Source organism: Macaca fascicularis, chromosome 5 (genome assembly GCF_037993035.2).
Source record: "Macaca fascicularis isolate 582-1 chromosome 5, T2T-MFA8v1.1".
Lineage (NCBI taxonomy): Eukaryota > Metazoa > Chordata > Mammalia > Primates > Cercopithecidae > Macaca > Macaca fascicularis.
In genome coordinates this window covers 43,773,824-43,792,396 of record NC_088379.1, presented here as the reverse complement: position 1 = coordinate 43,792,396, position 18,573 = coordinate 43,773,824, and the positions used below count along the sequence as shown (strand labels likewise).

Sequence of the window (18,573 nt, the reverse complement as noted above, 5' to 3'; positions counted from 1 at the left end):
TACGCTTTACCTGTTAAACCTTCAGTTGCCTTTCTCTTAGGTATATTTCAATGCTGTTCTGACATCTTTATATCCTGGATTACAGATTTTACAAAACAGTAAACCACGTCAGATTATTTTTAATGCTAATTTGAAAAATAACTTTTATATTCTTTTAATATAAAAATGATGTATTTCCATTATGGAATATTCTGAAAATTGAGATAAGCATAAATAAGAAAATACACATCATCTCTAATTTCATTACTAGATTACTATTGTTAATATTTTGCTGTATATTTTCAACCTGTTTACCCGTGTACCTATATATTATTTATAATAACAGGTTGATGATGCAATGCTGATTCAAATGTATGTTTTTCTCGTTAAACAGACTGTGATGATAATTTTGTATCACTGAATAATCTTTCACAATATAATTTAATTGCTGCGTGGTATTCTATTTACTTAAGCACTTATATCGATTTTTATCATAAATATTGCATATATTGTAATAAAGAAATGTGTCAAGTTATAGGGCATTTTTAAGCAGAATGAAATATTACTACTATTCCTGTGACCAGGATATATAGTTTTAAATAGTTCAGTTCATGTCATTTGTACAACTTTGGACTTTTAACATTTTACACACTCAACAATGTGGTGTAAGTACCACATTATTGCAATTTTTCATGAAGCAACAATTAATGACTGTATATATATATATATACACACACACACACACACACACACACTTTTTTTTTTTGAGATAGAGTCTCGCTCTGTCACCCAGGCTGGAGTGCAGTGTCTCGGCTCACTGCAACCTCTATCTCCTGGGTTCAAGTGATTGTTCTGCCTCAGCCTCCAGAGTAGCTGGGACTACAGGTGCGCGTCACCACAACTGGCTAATTTTTGTATTTTTAGTAGAGACAGGATTTCACCATATTGGTCAGACTGGTCTCGAACTACTGACCTTGTGATCCACCTGCCTTGGCCTCCCAAAGTGCTGGGATTACAGGCGTGAACCACCGCACCTAGCTGACTGTATATGTTCTATAAAAACATATAGCATATATACTATTTTTGGTTATAGTTTTTCCTTTTAAAATAATGTAATTATTTTAATTGAAATAATTTTGATCAAGGTCCTTTTTTCATAGGTTTGACCATTTAAAATGGATTTTTAATCATAATTGAACTAATTTATACTCCCTCCAGCCTGTCTTCACTGCACGCTGGCCAACAATCTGTTTTAGTTATTGTTTAAACATATTTGCTAATTTGCCACAACAAAAAAAACATACAGTTTATAATTGATTATTAGTTAAATTGAACATCTTAGAGGTGTTTATTACCTGTGTTTATTTCTTATTTTATAACATATTAGTTCAGATCGTCTCCTGGGTTAACCCCCTTTTCGACATATTTACTCTAAATATTTTCCAATTTATCATTTAAATTTTATTTAATTTGTTTTCCATAATTTATTCAATCTTTCTTAAACTAAACAGACTTCTCTCATTTAGAGATTTGTTATATAGCAGTTTCATTTTATTGTTTTATTTGATATACAGTGAAGATATAATTTTATACTTTTTTTAAAAAACAAAGCACTAATTAATTATTTCTGTATCTCCTAATAAAGGCATGTAGATATCATACATTTATTGTTTATTGTTCAGGATATTGTAATTCATTATATTATGACTGTTTACATTTTCTGACTGTTACTGGTACAGAGAAAAGTTGCTGATATTTTCAGTTTCATTATCTTACCGAACATTTAAATGAGATTTTCTTATTTTTTGTTTTTCAATTTATGATTTGCAAATAGTCATGCTTTCTCTCATAGTTGTAACTCGTATCTGTTTAATGTCTTGTTGTTTTGTAAACCTGAAATAACATTTTTCGATTTTGATTTTGATGCAGGTGCCTTCAGTTACTCACCATAAATAAAATTTTGTCTAATTGAGTATGATAGGCTTCCTTGACCTAAATATTATTTATTTAAAGAGATTACTTATTCTTGATTTTCTAATTGGGTGGTATTGAAACCTATGATATGAATTTTCAATTCTATGAAGGTATTCTTTTTCTCATTTGTCCAATTGATAAAATATTTATTTTTTTAGAGCCATTTTATATTTCTGAGATGAATCTTTGCTAGGTTTGTTAATATTGTTTGTAATATTCTAATGAATCATACTTGCTAATATTTTATTCAGAAATTTAAATTTTCTATTTTTTTCTATTGTGGGTTGGGGTTCCCAAAAGGTCATAGTCGTTTTGTTGAGACAAAGGATGTTTTTCTCTTTTGCACTCTCTAGAAAATCATTTTTCTTCTATCTGTATCTATATTATAAATATAACAGAGGTTATTTAGGTCTTTTCCTAAAAGCATTTCCTGAAAGTATCCTAAAAAGCAGTTATTTATGTCTTTTTCTAAAAGCATTACAAATTCACAAATAGTTCTCAAAACTGTCATTTTGTAGAAGATTATTTATCTTTAAAATATCTCCTGAATTATTTAAAAATTTTTAAATTTACTTCTAATGAATATCTAAGTGAAAATTGTTCTGTGCTCCACCAACACCCCAACAACTCCTGTACAAAACATCTTTTTAAAGTTTCTGTACAACTTTTTTTATAGGTTCAAGAAGTACATGTGCACGTTTGTTATATGGGTAAATTGTGTATCTCGGGGTTTGGTGTTCAGATTATATGTAAAAGAAGGTATTTTTCTTCCTTTAATATAAAATTGGTAGATGAAATAATTTTTTTTTAGATTAAAATATTAATAACAACCAAATGTCTCCCGTGGCTAATAGTCTTCAGTATTTTCAGGATTTTTGTTTCTTTCTTTTTGTTAATTATTTCACTTAAAATTATTTTCCATTACACTGAGATGATCAACTTTGTTAGAATATACTGGTGCATAGTATCATAATTTATATTCTTTACATCTGTTATATGTAACTTTTTAATCCTAACTTTGTGCTTTCTACCTACACCATTTAAAAAGTTTTGCCAGAATCAAATCTTGATTAATTGTCCATTTGACTCCTTTACATTGTCATCTGAAACCATATTTTTATGTTCTTTTCTGTTGCGTAATTGAAATTTAGTCATTTTGTGAATTTGCCCACTATGTGAGTGTTCAATAAATGTTGATAGGTTACTTTCATTTTGGATGCATTCCAGATAATCTGCAATTGGATGTTTGGGTTTCATTTTGATTATTAAGCAATTGAGCAAACTTTCAAAATTTCCGAAGTGTATTTGTTTATTTAATGGGCTTGTAATTCATGACATTTCCTGTTCCCTAATATTTGTGGTTCTAGTATTGGTGTTGTATTCCTTTGTGACCAGATTATGTACATTAGTTTATATCCTTGGTTTTTCTTTTTGTTGTTGTTATGTTCAAGGATTTTTTTTACATTGTTATATATTCTCCCAAAATTTCTGTTTTAAATGGCTGCACATTATGACAGCATATGATTTTTAAACGTTTTCATACATTTATTATTTAATCCCTATCAGACTTGCATTAATGCCATTTATGCCTTGATGAATACCCTTGTTAGTAAATCTTTATGCCCACCTTCAGTTATTTCTTAGAATAAATTCTCAGAACTAGTCTGACTGGATGAAATAGACATAAACATAAAAAAACTAGTGAGGATTTTGTTTGACCATGTATAATTTAATTTCTTCCTTCATTATGTTGTATTCAGAAAATGTATCCTGTAGAATTTCTGCTTTGAAATTTATTGAAGGTTTCTTGATTACTTTGTAACCAGAATATGTACTGTACTATGAAGAGAATTTTGTCCTTTTTTCTTTGCTGTATCATAGTAACTAGAAGAAAGCCTGGCACACAGCAGACAACCAATGCATTGAGTGACTTTTAAAAAACATTCAGTGGTTCACTGGAATAAAAAAAATTATCTCTCTGTAGGGTGCTAAGTTCAATCTACTATAGCGATTAACTCAACTTTATTAATTCTGTTCTTCAAATTCTCTATAAGTTTCCTAATTTCTATCTTTGAAATTAGCTATAAATTGGTAGTGATTTCTCCAATTGTATTTTGTTCCATTTTTCTCATACTTCCAACAGTCCGTGATCCATGTATTTTGATTATACCTTTTATAGCATATGAAGGAAATAAATATTATACTTTCTAATATTATTAAGTGGTCGACATTTTTTCTTAATTTTTTGGGCACCTAATAAGATAGCAATCACTCCTTTTTACTTTTGGATTTGCCTTATGCTTTTGCCTTTCATTTAGAAACTTTTCTTTCTAAGAAGTGTCCATCTTCATGTATTACTCTTGTATCATGCTTCTCATTCACCTCAATACAACATCACATTCTTAACTCAGCTCCTAGGTCATCTTATTCTTACTTTCTAATCTGTTACCTATTACCAGATAAAAATGATCACTTAATAAATGTATGAGGAAATGGATGAGTGATAAGGTCAATGACTGGTAGCAATCAACACATTGCTGAAACAACTGTTAGCTATATACTGCTGCTAGGAATCATGAGAGACTTGACCTTAGTTATACCTACCCCTCTTGTGCTCAGCTTTGCCTTTGTTGATTGATACTACGCCTGTGCATCATAGGAGGGTTGTGAGTAAAGCACAATTTTTAAGTATTGACTTACATCTTTACTTAAGAGAGTGGCTTAGGTTTTTATTAAGAATGTTTTCTATAAAAACCTTCTTTTGGTTTGCTTGTGACTTATTAAAGTGCATGATATCCTCTATACAACCTGCTATTGTGTGTAATTTGAGACAGATTGATAATAGGCTGACATCTTTCCTGGTCCCTGTATTGGATTGTCTGTCTTCATCTTTAATAACAATCGGCGACACAGTCTTTTCCAAAGTCTAAAACTGTGTCTGTATATTCTATGAGATATTCATTGCACTGTCTCCCTATGATCACAATGAGAAGGAACTAGTGTGATCAGTTGTTTATTTGGCCATTAGAAACAAAGAATTACAGTACCCCACAATCATTATGGGCAATTGATACAAATAGTTGTGAACATAGCAGGTATATTGAAATGAATTGGTCTCTGCAATTGGCCTTAGTGTTTGTGTTTCAAGTAGTACTCAATTGAGGGTGCCTGCCCTTTGAGGAGACATTTGACAATGCCTGTAGACATTTTTAGTTGTCACAACTGACAACAACAGAGTCAAGGTTGAGAATCTCTGGTCTGCCGTGTAAAACCAAGAACATTTTTGAAACAGTGATATGCATTTGGAACATATGTGATATATGGTACTATAAAAATGGAAAAATTTATGATAGAATTTGCATGATGGATTTGTCTTTTCCTAACTATTGAGTTTTTTTAAAAAGAAAAAGAGATAATGCAGTGAAAATGAACCTATTTCTCTTTCATTTAAAACTTTCTTGCCTATTGTATTACTGGTAAAAAACAAGTGAGATAATGAGAAACTGTGAGAAAATGCTTTGTAAGAAGTAAAATAGTACATAAATGTAAGGTACTGTTGCAGATGAAATCAACAACTAGTTACTGAAAACTTATCCTGTATGAATCTATGGAGAATAAAAATGGTGAATAATATTTCATTCCTTTTTGTGTAAAGACTGAAATTTGTAGGCAGGATTAATATATTTTATAAATGCAAGTACTTGATTTGAAACAATGTTAAGGCATATTATATAACAGCCATGTGTAACAGAGAAGGCTGAAGGTCCTGGACTATGTTTCTCTCATCTTAATTCCAACAGAGCAGATCCAGTCATCTGTTGGAAACATACTGAGCTTCTGTATAGACTGTATTTGAAAAAACAGGTTAGTTGCTAAGAAAACCAGGAAAAACGATAGATGATCTATTCTCACTTATTTGATAGTTAAGAACACTGAAATTTAGAGACTGTGTAGCTAGAAAATAATTGAACAATCAGTGAAATTTACACCTCTGACTACTTAGAGCATTTCTTTTAGCATATTGCCTTGAACTTTGTTTCTGGTAAAGGAATGACAATAGGAGGGAAATTTGGACTGTGTTTCATTTGAGAGCATCTACTAGTTTCCATAGAGTGACTGTATTATAATTTTTATTACTTGTGCCTTATTTTGGGTTTTTGAAGAATTGGTTTAAGAAAGATACAGTTATTTACATGGATTATTGTAGGGTTTCACTCCCTATCTCGCTTTCTCTCTCTCTCTCTGTGTATATATATAGCTCCACATACATATCCATATATATTTTTTCCATATATATGAATTTATAGAAGTGCGTATGTGCATATATATATACACACACAGATGTGGATTATTGTAGGGTTTCACTCTCTATATAAAGCTACATATATATATACACACACACGTATATATATATATAGCTATATATATGGCTCCACATCTCCATGTATATTTCCATATATGTATATATGTAATTTCAATAAAAATATACAAATTTTATAAATTACTATCATCTTCAAAATAAACAGGAAAGATAAGCAGTGAGTTTTCCAGTGAAAAATGGTAATGAGTTTTGTTTGCACATTGGTTAATTCATGTATGTCACATTCATTACAACAAGAATGATATCTTGTTGTTAACAACCTATCTATGATCTATTTTCTCTGCCCAAATCTTTTTCTTAGTTCTTTGTAATATAATAAGTAATGCTATATATAAGGCAGACATATTTTCCAAAATAATATAATTTTACAATAATACGGTTGTTAAAGTGTGTTGGAGCTAGTTTTATTTTTATCAGCATTGAATTAAAATGCTCTCAACACTGGGTGTGCCTGCATGTGATTAATACTCTGGTCCTTACTTTTTCCTAACAGTATTCGAGGATGGATGATGCAGAATACATATTTAGGGCATGATAATTAGAACTATTCTTTTTATCAAAAAGCGATTGACAAACGGAGAAGGAGAAGACAACTTCAAAAATGTATTTTTTTCATATTTTATTTTTTAATGAACTTCCTTTAGAAATCATGTGAAGCCATCATGCCTTCTCCACATACCTAGGATTATGAAAAACTTTTCCATTGATGAAAGCATATTTAATGTGTTTAATCTACAAAAGTGAATTTTTTCCTGTATCCTCTTAAAAAATTTATTATTCCTTAATAACAAGTGATTAGGATCAAGGAAGAGGAAGTGTCATGATGTGGTATGCCTCATGTCTTCTCTGAGAAACTGCATTTGTACTAATGCCCCCTCTTCTCTGGCTCAAACAGAAAACTGATTGAAGCTTTGAATCATCCTAATGGACACACTGTCTTTGTCATTGCCCTCATTGTCATCATGAGCAACTACAGCATGAAATTGAGTACCTACTTTTACTATCTGCTTTGAGCTTTACTTATAGGAATTCATTTAATTTTTATAGCAACCTTTTTGGTAGTTTATAGACGTATTCACCGAGGCTCAGAAAAATTAATTAATTGAATTATTTAAGTTCACACCTCTGGTAATTGTCAGATTCTCATTTATTACCAGGTCTCTCTGATTTTAGATGCTAGTTTTTCTTCATAGCTGGTTCCCACATTTCAGCTACTTACTTTTTGTTATAATAGTCACTACAAAGATGCAAAATAGCTAACATTCTAGGATGCTGATAACATCCATGAAAAATAAAGCTCTGATGAAACGTGGAATATTAAACTAATTCCAGATGTATAAACTTTCTAAAAAGTCATAAACTAAGAAGAGAAATTTGGGATCAGCAGAACTAAATAAAACATTAGGACTCTCCAGTGACAGTGTAATGGAAAAGTAAGGACAGCATTGCTCTGAGGTTTCAAGCTAATATTCAATGCGGGTATGATTTTTACTAAGTGCGATATCCACCTGAGGTAGGACCCATGTTTGTAGATTTTATAGGAAATTCTAACAACATATTACTGATGACGATAAGACTAACAAAAAAGATCCACCTAACTGCTGTAATTCAAACATACCTAATCTGAAATGTGAGGTTTTTAGTTACAATGAAAAAAAGAATGATAATAGAAAAAGCTGACATGTTCATTGCATTTTTTTTTTCTTATACAAGATGTTACTTATTTCTCTTTTACAATACAAAGTATCACATTCTTCTAGGTCAAAACTTGTCTTTATTTTCCTCCTGATTTTAATGCAGATGATATCTAATATTTAGTAGTCTTCAAGAATCCTGCCTATCAAGGAGAGAAAGAGAAAAACGGACTATCCACAGAACACCTGAGCTCTCACATTTTCAATTTACATTGTTAGGAGGTGTTGATGCAGTAAAACTAAGTATTCAGATAATTATACCATTCATTTTAGATTTTTAATACATTTTTTGTTGTTGCTGAAGCATTTCTTTTATTTTGTTAAAAATGTTGGATTTTCTTTTTTTTTTTTCATTATACTTTATGTTCTAGGGTACATGTGCACAATGTGCAGGTTTGTTACATATGTATACATGTGCCATGTTGGTGTGCTGCACCCATTAACTTGTCATTTACATTAGGTATATCTCCTAATGCTATCCCTCCCCCACTCCCCCACAATAGGACCCAGTGTGTGATGTTTCCCTTCCTGTGTCCAAGTGTTCTCATAGTTCAATTTCCACCTATGAGTGAGAACATGTGGTATTTGGTTTTCTGTTCTTGCAATAGTTTGCTGAGAATGATGGCTTCCAGCTGCATCCATGTCCCTACAAAGGACACAAACTCATCCTTTTTTATGGCTGCATAGTATTCCCTGGTGGATATGTGCCACATTTTCTTAATTCATTCTGTCACTGATGGACATTTGGGTTGATTCCAAGTCTTTGCTATTGTGAACAGTGCCGCAATAAACATACGTGTGCAAGTGTCTTTATAGCAGCATGATTTATAATCCTTTGGGTATATACCCAGTAATGGGATGGCTGGGTCAAATGGTATTTCTAGTTCTAGATCCTTGAGGAATCGCCACACTATCTTCCACAATGGTTGAACTAGTTTACAGTCCCACTAACAGTGTTAAAGTGTTCCTATTTCTCCACATCCTTTCTAGCACCTGTTGTTTCCTAACTTTTTAATGCTCGCCATTCTAATTGGTGTGAGACGGTATTTCATTGTGGTTTTGATTTGCATTTCTCTGATGGCCAATGATGATGAGCATTTTTTCATGTGTACGTTGGCTGCATAAATGTTTTCTTTTGAGAAGTGTCTGTTCATATCCTTTGCCCACTGTTTGATGAGGTTGTTTGTTTTCTTTTTCTTGTAAATTTATTTGAGTTCTTTGTAGGTTCTGGATGTTAGCCCTTTGTCAGATGAGTAGATTGCAAAATTTTTCTCCCATTCTGTAGGTTGCCTGTTCATTCTGATGGTAGTTTATTTTGCTGTGCAGAAGCTCTTTAGTTTACTTAGATCCTATTTGTCAATTTTGGCTTTTGTTGCCATTGCTTTTGGTGTTTTAGACATGAAGTCCTTATCCATGTCTATGTCCTGAATCGTATTGCCTCGGTTTTCTTCTAGAGCTTTTATGGTTTTAGGTCTAACGTTTAAGTCTCTAATCCATCTTGAATTAATTTTTGTATAAGGTGTAAGGAAAGGATCCAGTTTCAGCTTTCTGCTTATGGCTAGCCAGTTTTCCCAGCACCATTTATTAAATATGGAATCCTTTCCTCATTTCTTGTTTTTGTCAGGTTTGTCAAAAATCAGATGGTTGTAGATATACCAAAGCCTGGCAGAGACACAACAAAAAAAGAGAATTTTAGATAAATATCCCTGATGAACATCGATGCAAAAATCCTCAATAAAATACTGGCAAACTGAATCCAGCAGCACATCAAAAAGCTTGTCCACCACAATCAAGCGGCATCCCTGGGATGCAAGGCTGGTTCAACATATGCAAATCAATAAACGTCATCCAGCATATAAACAGAACCAAAGACAAAAACCGCATGATTATCTCAATAGATGCCGAAAAGGCCTTTGACAAAATTCAATAGCCTTCATGCAAAGAACTCTCAATAAATTCGTTATTGATGGAATGTATCTCAAAATAATAAGAGCTATTTATGACAAACCCATAGCCAATATCATACTGAATGGGCAAAAACTAGAAGCATTCCCCTTGAAAACTGGCACAAGACAGGGATGCCCTCTGTCACCACTCCTATTTAACTTAGTGTTGGAAGTTTTGTCCAGGGCAATCAGGCAGGAGAAAGAAATAAAGGGTATTCAGTTAGGAAAAGAGGAAGTCACATTGTCCCTGTTTGCAGTGACATGATTGTATATTTAGAAAACCCCACCGTCTCAGTCCAAAATCTCCTTAAGCTGATAAGCAACTTCAGGAATGTCTCAGAATACAAAATCAATGTGCAAAAGTCACCAGCATTCTTATACACCAGTATAAGAACAGACAGAGGGCCAAATCATGAATGAACTCCCATTCACAATTGCTTCAAAGAGAATAAAATACCTAGAAATCCAACTTACAAGGGATGTGAAGGACCTCTTCAAGGAGAACTACAAACCACTGCTCAATGAAATAAAAGAGGACACAAACAAATAGAAGAACATACCATGCTCATGGATAGGAAGAATCAATATTGTGAAAATGGCATACTACCCAAGGTAATTTGTAGATTCAATGCCATCCCCATTAAGCTGGCAATGACTTTCTTCACAGAACTGGAAAAAAAACTACTTTAAAGTTCATATGGAACCAAAAAAGAGCCCGCATTGTCAAGACAATCTTTAGCCAGAAGAACAAAGCTGGAGGAATCACACTACTTGACTTCAAACTATACTACAAGGCTACAGTAACCAAAACAGCATGGTACTGGTACCAAAACAGAGATATAGACCAATGGAAGAGAACAGAGCCCTCAGAAATCATTGCATTTTTTTTTTTTTTTCTGAATTGATGGGGCTTTTCTATATAGAACATACAGTGGATATAGTGGCTAGATTGTGAAGTATTTTAGATATCATATGTTATTCCTTTGAATTCCAGTAGATGGAAACTTCTGTGGTTTTAAATGAAAAGTCAGAGTTACATTTACTGTTGTCTACTATAGCTAAAATCTGCAAGATCAAATTTAAAATAGATATTTAAATTTTATGTGGAAAAGACTCTTCCAAGAGTTATTTGTATCTCAAGAATATTATACTGATAGAGTATTGTTAATTTTACATCTAGCACAGGGGCTCATATTCTCAACTCACCTTTGTTTTATCATTCAATAAATTTGTTTTACTTTTATGTGATATACTACAAAAGTTTGTCTTGGGTACTCATGTTTATAATCTGGTTGCACAAAGAAAGATAAGGGCCAATTTTATTTCTGATTAAGATCAAGAGTGTGAGACTAATGGGTGTGTTACATCTATATAGAGCTTTCCAGTTTATAAACGGCTTATATATATAAAACTTTATTTTTTTACAATTTATCTCACCTGAATATCACTAAAATTAATGCTTACAGAGGGACCCTTTAAAAAGTTAGAAGATAAAGTAATACAAACTTATTAGGAAATGTGTACAATGGGAGAGAATATTTTTCTTTTCCTCAAAAATTCACTCAATATTTTTCTCAATATTTTTCTTCAAGACCCCACAACTAAATCTTTGCCAAAAATGAAAGTAATTAGATTAGTCATTTCTTGGTATCTACGCATGTTTTAAATATAACAGATTTCAAGAAAAACAAACCCCAGTGAGGTTGTTTTTTATCTTAAAAAAAAAGTGGAGAATGTATTCCTGAAGTGTTGAAACCCATTAACTCTTTCAAGACCTAAGGCAATATTTACTTCTTTGATGTAATATTCTAAAAAGAACACTCTGCTTCTTATGGTGACTAACCATGATCCCCAAACTTAGCAAGACTATAAGAAATAATTTATAATCTGTCAGTTATGTAGATGAGAATACAAAAGGTCTGGGAGAATAAGTAACTTGCACGGTTGGACACCTAAGTGTCTACGGAATGGGGACTGGAACCCAGTTTTCCTTCCCCTTATACTCCTGTCCTTAGCTGCCATGGAGTGATGGTAAACTTAGTCTCTACTGACAGTCAATAATGAAGTAAAGTCCAGAGCTCTGTAATTTTAATGGATTAATGGATTTTCCAAAATTACTTGTAGGTAGTTAAGACTCAATAAAAGCTGGAACTATTTTCCCCACTCTGTTCAGCCACATCTATTATTTGTCAAAGCTTAAAAGCAACTCTTTGGATGGCACTGATTATTTAGGAGCTTGATTCTCATGATTTTTCCTATTGCAGAATAGTTAATAGTTTGTGTTTCTAATGGAAAATCATCTAAAATTATTTATGTGAAATACTTACTATGTATAATGATAACTGTACATTTTATGGATGTCCTACATGTATAGAGTGCAAATTGCTTTAAGCCAGGAAGATACACGTGGTAGAGCCATTGGGATTGGCGAAGTGTATATGTCAATGATGTGGTCATCCAGTACTTAGTTGGGCAATGAGCTCTTTCTAGTGCAAATCTATTTGTTTTAGTCAGAGAAGAAACGTTTAGTAGCTGTTAGGAGAGATCCTTTAAAAATATAGTAAGTCAGGCCGGGCGCGGTGGCTCAAGCCTGTAATCCCAGTACTTTGGGAGGCCGAGGCGGGTGGATCACGAAGTCAGGAGATGGAGACCATCCTGGCTAACATGGTGAAACCCCGTCTCTACTAAAAATACAAAAAACTAGCCGGGCGTGGTGGCGGGCGCCTGTAGTCCCAGCTACTCGGAGGCTGAGGCAGGAGAATGGCGTAAACCCGGGAGGCGGAGCTTGCAGTGAGCTGAGATCTCGCCACTGCACTCCAGGCTGGGTGACACAGCGAGACTCCGTCTCAAAAAAAAAAAAAAAAAATATAGTAAGTCAATTACAACATGGTTACCCACGCTATCAACAGATTAACCAAGGATTTGATTTACTTTCTGTTTGTTTTTCATTCAAGTTTATTAACGTCTGTTTTGCATATAAGAAGAGTACATATATTTAAGTACACAGTTCTATGAGTTGGTTTACTTTCATGTTGGTGTTCTTTGCAAAATGCCTTCTACAGGAAATAATCCTAATCATTATGTGTTTTTATTTGGATCTTGTGTTTGTACTTGGAACTATATATCCAAGATATATTTAAATATTAGTAAGCTAATAAATTTAAATCTTAGTAAATATTAGTAAACTAACAAATTAGTATTTGATGTGAGAGAAGCATTACTTGACTTTCCTATAAAAGAAATATCCCTCAAGGAGTATGTAAATCCTCAATATGTTTTGGAAGTTAGTATTTTAAGACTTTCTTAAAGTTATCAAATGTTTGTATTTAAATTACTTGGAACAGTGTCTGATATAATGATGGCTCTTTGTAATGATACATTAAACCTTCACAGCAACTGTATGAGTTAGGAACTACTTCATTTTTATGCCGCCATTCAACAGGTGGGCTGTTGAGGCACAGAGATGTTGAGTGCCCAAGATCACACAGCTAGATAGTGGAAAATCTGGGATGTGCATACAGGAAAGGTTTTTTTTTTTTGTTTGTGTTTTTTTTTTTTTTTTTTTTTTTTTTTTTTTTCTCCCCAGAATCTTTATATTTTTAATTCCTACCTTTTATAAATATTTAAATAAAATAATAGTAATAATGATATTGATAAGTAACCTTATCTCAGACTTCAGTGTTCTTCCTGAGCCTTGATTATTTCAATATACCCTTTGGGATTTCTCTCAGTTCCAATATTTATCAAAACTCTTGTAACTAGAGCTACTGTGGGGAACATTATACAAACATTCTTTATTATTCCATACATCATGTTAGAAATCTTTCAGTTGTCAGAATGTGCAAAGGAGAGAACTATAATTACAAGGAAATAGAAATAGTAAGACTGAAGTTAACATATTCAGTACTTACTTGGGGGTAAAAAAGTGGATTCTGAGACTGATATGTGTAGAAAACTGACAGATCTAAACCTGACTTAATTTTAAGTTGTTTTCACAGATACATTGCCCAAACTGCTAGAAATGGAAGACAGCAAAAAATGTGTTTTCAATTTCACTTAATACAGAGTTTCAACCTCCTTGCTATAAAAATAAGAATGTCTTTTGACCTCTGACTTTATGTTTCACTTGTTTGAACTGCATTTTTATTTTCTCACAAATTAAAAACCATATCTTTTGGCAAAGAGCCCATTACAGGAACAAATCTTCCTTGAAACTGTTCTGAAACAGGCTTCGTTTTCATCCTTGTGCAATTTTATTTCCAACTGGAGCATGTCAAAAACAGCTGATGAGTAGATGAAGTAATGACATCTTACATAACCAGATTAGTTTTCTCACTTGGCAGAATAAAGGAGTGAGGAATACGAGCTAGTTAATTTCACTCTCAGAATACCTGTTACTCATGCATGGAAATCTTTCTGGTAAATGACTTGCCTTCAAATGTTTATATATTGGAAAGACAGGAGTATCAGTCATGGATATACATAGTAAATAACCAGAAGAGAAAAAAACTAAGTAGACAAACAACTAAAGTCATGGACATACGTAGTACATAACAAGAAGAGAAAAAGAGATAACCAGACAAACAACTAGAGTGTAAAGCAGAGGAAGAAAGATATATTTGTTTATATAAGGAAAGAGGAGCAAAAATGTGAAAGTGAAATGATGCTTAAACTTTAAATTGTTTAGGCAAATGCAATGGATAGTAGAGGTGATTATCTTGGTAATTCATACTCTAACCCTGCAGGTAAGTAAAAATATACAGGAGTAGATCTGAGATTTTATTATACTGTGGGCTTTAATTATTCCTTTTCATTAAATAAATTTATAATATAAATAGATGAATTAAAAGTACAAGGTGCAAAATAGAATCCTACTTTTAAGTAAAAATTAATGCAAAAAGCGAATGTAGAGAGCTACCAAAATAGACATATACACATGCACCCAATCATGCGTAATCATAGTGTCATTGGTGCTATGTTATTGTTCATGAAGGTAAAAATAGCCCAAAATATAAAGTAATATAAGTTAAAAATATACAAAAGACTCCTTGAACATGGAAGATGCTTTTAACATAGATTAATTGATCTATTCGATGACTAAAACAAATGAAAAAGCACAAAGTTGTGAACCTAACTGAAGAAGCAATGGTATTATAAGGGATATGTGTTCCACACAACATTTTAGAGCACTTCACTGATCTGGACATTTGCACAGTGACTTCCTTGGTCACATTTGGCTTGTTTTTACATTCAGAGAATCTGTCTCAAGAACTTCTGCATTAAGTTTAAATTTTTTCCTAACTTACCACTTTTTGAAGCAGAAGTAAAGCATATCTTATATCTGCACACATTTCTTCCTGTCTTGTTTGTGGTGACTTATACCTAATAACACTAGCTGGATTATATCTCCTATGAATTAAGGAGATAAGCATACACCTCCTTCTACAGGGCTATATTTAAATGTTAATATTTTCTAAGTATAGAAATAGAGAAAGACTAAGCAAGCCTGCCAGTAACATTTTTGTGCCTGGGGCAAGGATGTATATCATATGCCTGGAATATTTATTTTATTTTATTATTTTTATTATTCTTTAATTTGTATAGGTACATAGTAGGTGTATATATTTATGGGATTCGTGAGATGTTTTGATACAGGCACATAATTTGAAATAAGCACGTCATGGATTATGGGGTTTACATTCCCTCAAGCATGTATCCTTTTAGTTACAAACAATCCAGTTATGTGCTTTATTTTAAAATTTCATATGCCCGACTATTTAAACTCATTTATCAAAAAAACAAATTGTTAAATAAAATAGGCTCTGTCTTCATTTTGACCAATTTTGTTCACAAGAACCTAGAGGGCTAAGTTTAAATTTAGAATTTTCAGATGCCTCAGAGTTCTAGAATATGGCAGTTCTAGGAGCAGTAGTCCTTAGCCCCCAACTTTCAGTCTATTTCATTCCCTTTATTTTGAATTTCTCCTGTATTTTAAAGGGTCTTACATACACAACTCATGTATCACAATTTGCACATCCAGCTTTCATCCAAACCACCAAAGAAATAGCTGTGGCTAGATATTTACATAGGGTGCATTCAAACAGACAATTGCATTTAAAGTTCTTTTACACAGAACTATGGAACTTTAGAGTTAAGCAACACGTAGAAATTCTTGCCTAAACGAAGATTATCTTTCCACCCTATTTGTTCACATGCTTATATAATCTGATCTGATCTTTAAAACAGTGCTGTGCGATTGAGTTGGCAGCTATATCACTGATAAAGAAAATAAACTTCAGGGATGTCAAGACAGTTACTTAAAATCACAATTAGTAATATAAAGCCAGTCTGAAATTGGAACATTCAAATTTCAAATTCTTTACTCTTAAAAAGGGAAGTTTGATAATATGTTGGTGAACATTAAGCAACCAGATGTTCAGACATTTAAAAAAGTCTTATATTAAGAAAACACATTTATCAAAAGTCTTCAAGGGGAAGCCAATAATGATATTAGAACATGAGCAGAAGAATCTTTATTCCTAAAATACTGCAAGGAAAAATTGCTCAACCTCCGGGGCAATTGAGAGAAAAATTAAACAAGCATTGAAGGAAATTTTATGGTGAATATTTATTGGTCAACTTTAAGATTGAAAACCATGTTCACATTATTTGTCAAAGTTTTATGACTGTGCTGGAAAATTCCAGGAGAACTTGGGAAAAGTGGAAACAAAATTACTTTCTGACAGTTAAACTCTGAAGTAAATGCATCAAATCAGAGACGTGCAAATTTCCCTGAAAGAGAAAGATTAGCTTCTGCAAGTGTTTAGACTAAACTTAATGTAATTCAATACAGTGAAATATCAAAAGAAAGAATGTACCCATCAAAAAAAGAGTTAGTTGTATAATGATGTATGGAAAAGAGAGGATCTCAGAATTAATAGCTTTACTGTGTCAATACAAATATGATCTAGAGGAGGGGATGTCTTTCTTAACAACCTGAATATTTAGATCTAATTGGAAAAGCCATCCCTAAAGTTGGTATGTACATACTAGGCTGCCTTATCCTGCCATTAAATATTTAACTCATTTAGCTCTCTCTTTGCTTTTAACTCAGCACTCTCTGGACTTTCTTGTTATAAAAATTTTGTTTCCTATGTAGAATAGTCTGTAATAGCTCTTATTGCTTGTTGGAGTGATACAGACCAGGCGATGATAATGTTTTATTAGAGTTTTTTTTTTTTTTTTTTGGTTTGTATATCAATCAGGAAACATTCTAGTATGAGACTATTATTTGCCCAAACTTATTTCTTATTAACAGATTCTTGATACTTTTGAAATCTTCCAATCTTAAATACATGAAAACTATCAGGTTGGTGCAAAAGTAATTGTGGTTTTTGCCATTGAAAGTAATTTTTCATTTTTCCAGCAGCTCTCATGAAGGATTCTAAGGATGGGATTAAAAAAAAAAAAGATCCAAAGATCCCAGGGCAAGTGGTGAGTTTTGGAGTTGTCATACATTTCCTGAACTATTTTCCCTGGACACTATTTTTTTTATTTTTATTTTTATTTATTTATTTATTTTTTTTGAGATGCAGTTTCACTCTTGTCACCCACGCTGGCGTACAATGGTGCAATCTTGACTCACTGCAACCTCCACCTCCCAGGTTCAAGGGATTCTCCTGCTTCTGCCTCCCGAGTAGCTGGGATTATAGGCACCAGCCATTACACACACCTAATTTTTGTATTTTTAGTAGAGATGGGGTTCCACCATGTTGGCCAGGCTGTTCTCGAACTCCTGACCTCAGCTGATCCACCTGTCTTGGCCTCCAAAAGTGCTGGGATTACAGGTGTGAGCCAGCGTGCCTGGCCACAAGTTATTACATGAAAATAAAATATTCATACTACCCAAAGTGATCTACAAATTCAGTGCAATCCCTATCAAAATACCAATGACTTTCTTCATAGAAATAGAAAATTTCTTAAAATTTGTATGCAACCACAAAAGACCTCAAAAACCTAAAGCAATTCTGAGCAAAATAGAACAAAGCTGGAAGTATCAAGCTACCTAATTTTAAATTATACTACAAAGTTATATTTACCAAAATAGCATGGTACTGGCATAATAACAGACACATTTATCAATGAAACAGAATAGAGAACCCAGAAATAAATCCATGCACTGTAGCCAACTTATCTTGCCAAAGGCACCAATAACATACATTGGGAAAGGACATTCTTTTCAAAAAATAGTGCTGAGAAAACTGGATATCCATACGCGGAAGAATAAAACTAGATCTCCATCTTTCAATATATACAAAAATTAACTCAAAATAGGTTACAGACATTAATGTGACACATAAAACTGTGAAAGTACTAGAAGAAAACATTGAGGAAATGCTACAGGACATTGGCCTGGGCAAAGATTTTTTGGGTGAGAACTCAAAAGCATAAGCAACCAAAGCAAAAACAGAAAATGGTATTATATCAAGCTAAAATGCACAGCAAAGGAAAAACGTAAAGTGAAGAGACAGTCTTCAAAATGGGAGAAAATATTTGTAAAATATCTATCTGACAAAGGATTCACTACTGAAATATATTA

General features: G+C 32.8%; 1 protein-coding gene across 1 annotated transcript in view; it reads left to right on the top strand.

Moving 5' to 3' along the window:
• KCTD8 (potassium channel tetramerization domain containing 8) overlaps window positions 1-18,573 on the top strand; it is a 286,168-nt gene that overhangs the window by 126,691 nt on the left and 140,904 nt on the right. The gene's annotated exons all lie outside the window — the stretch shown is intronic.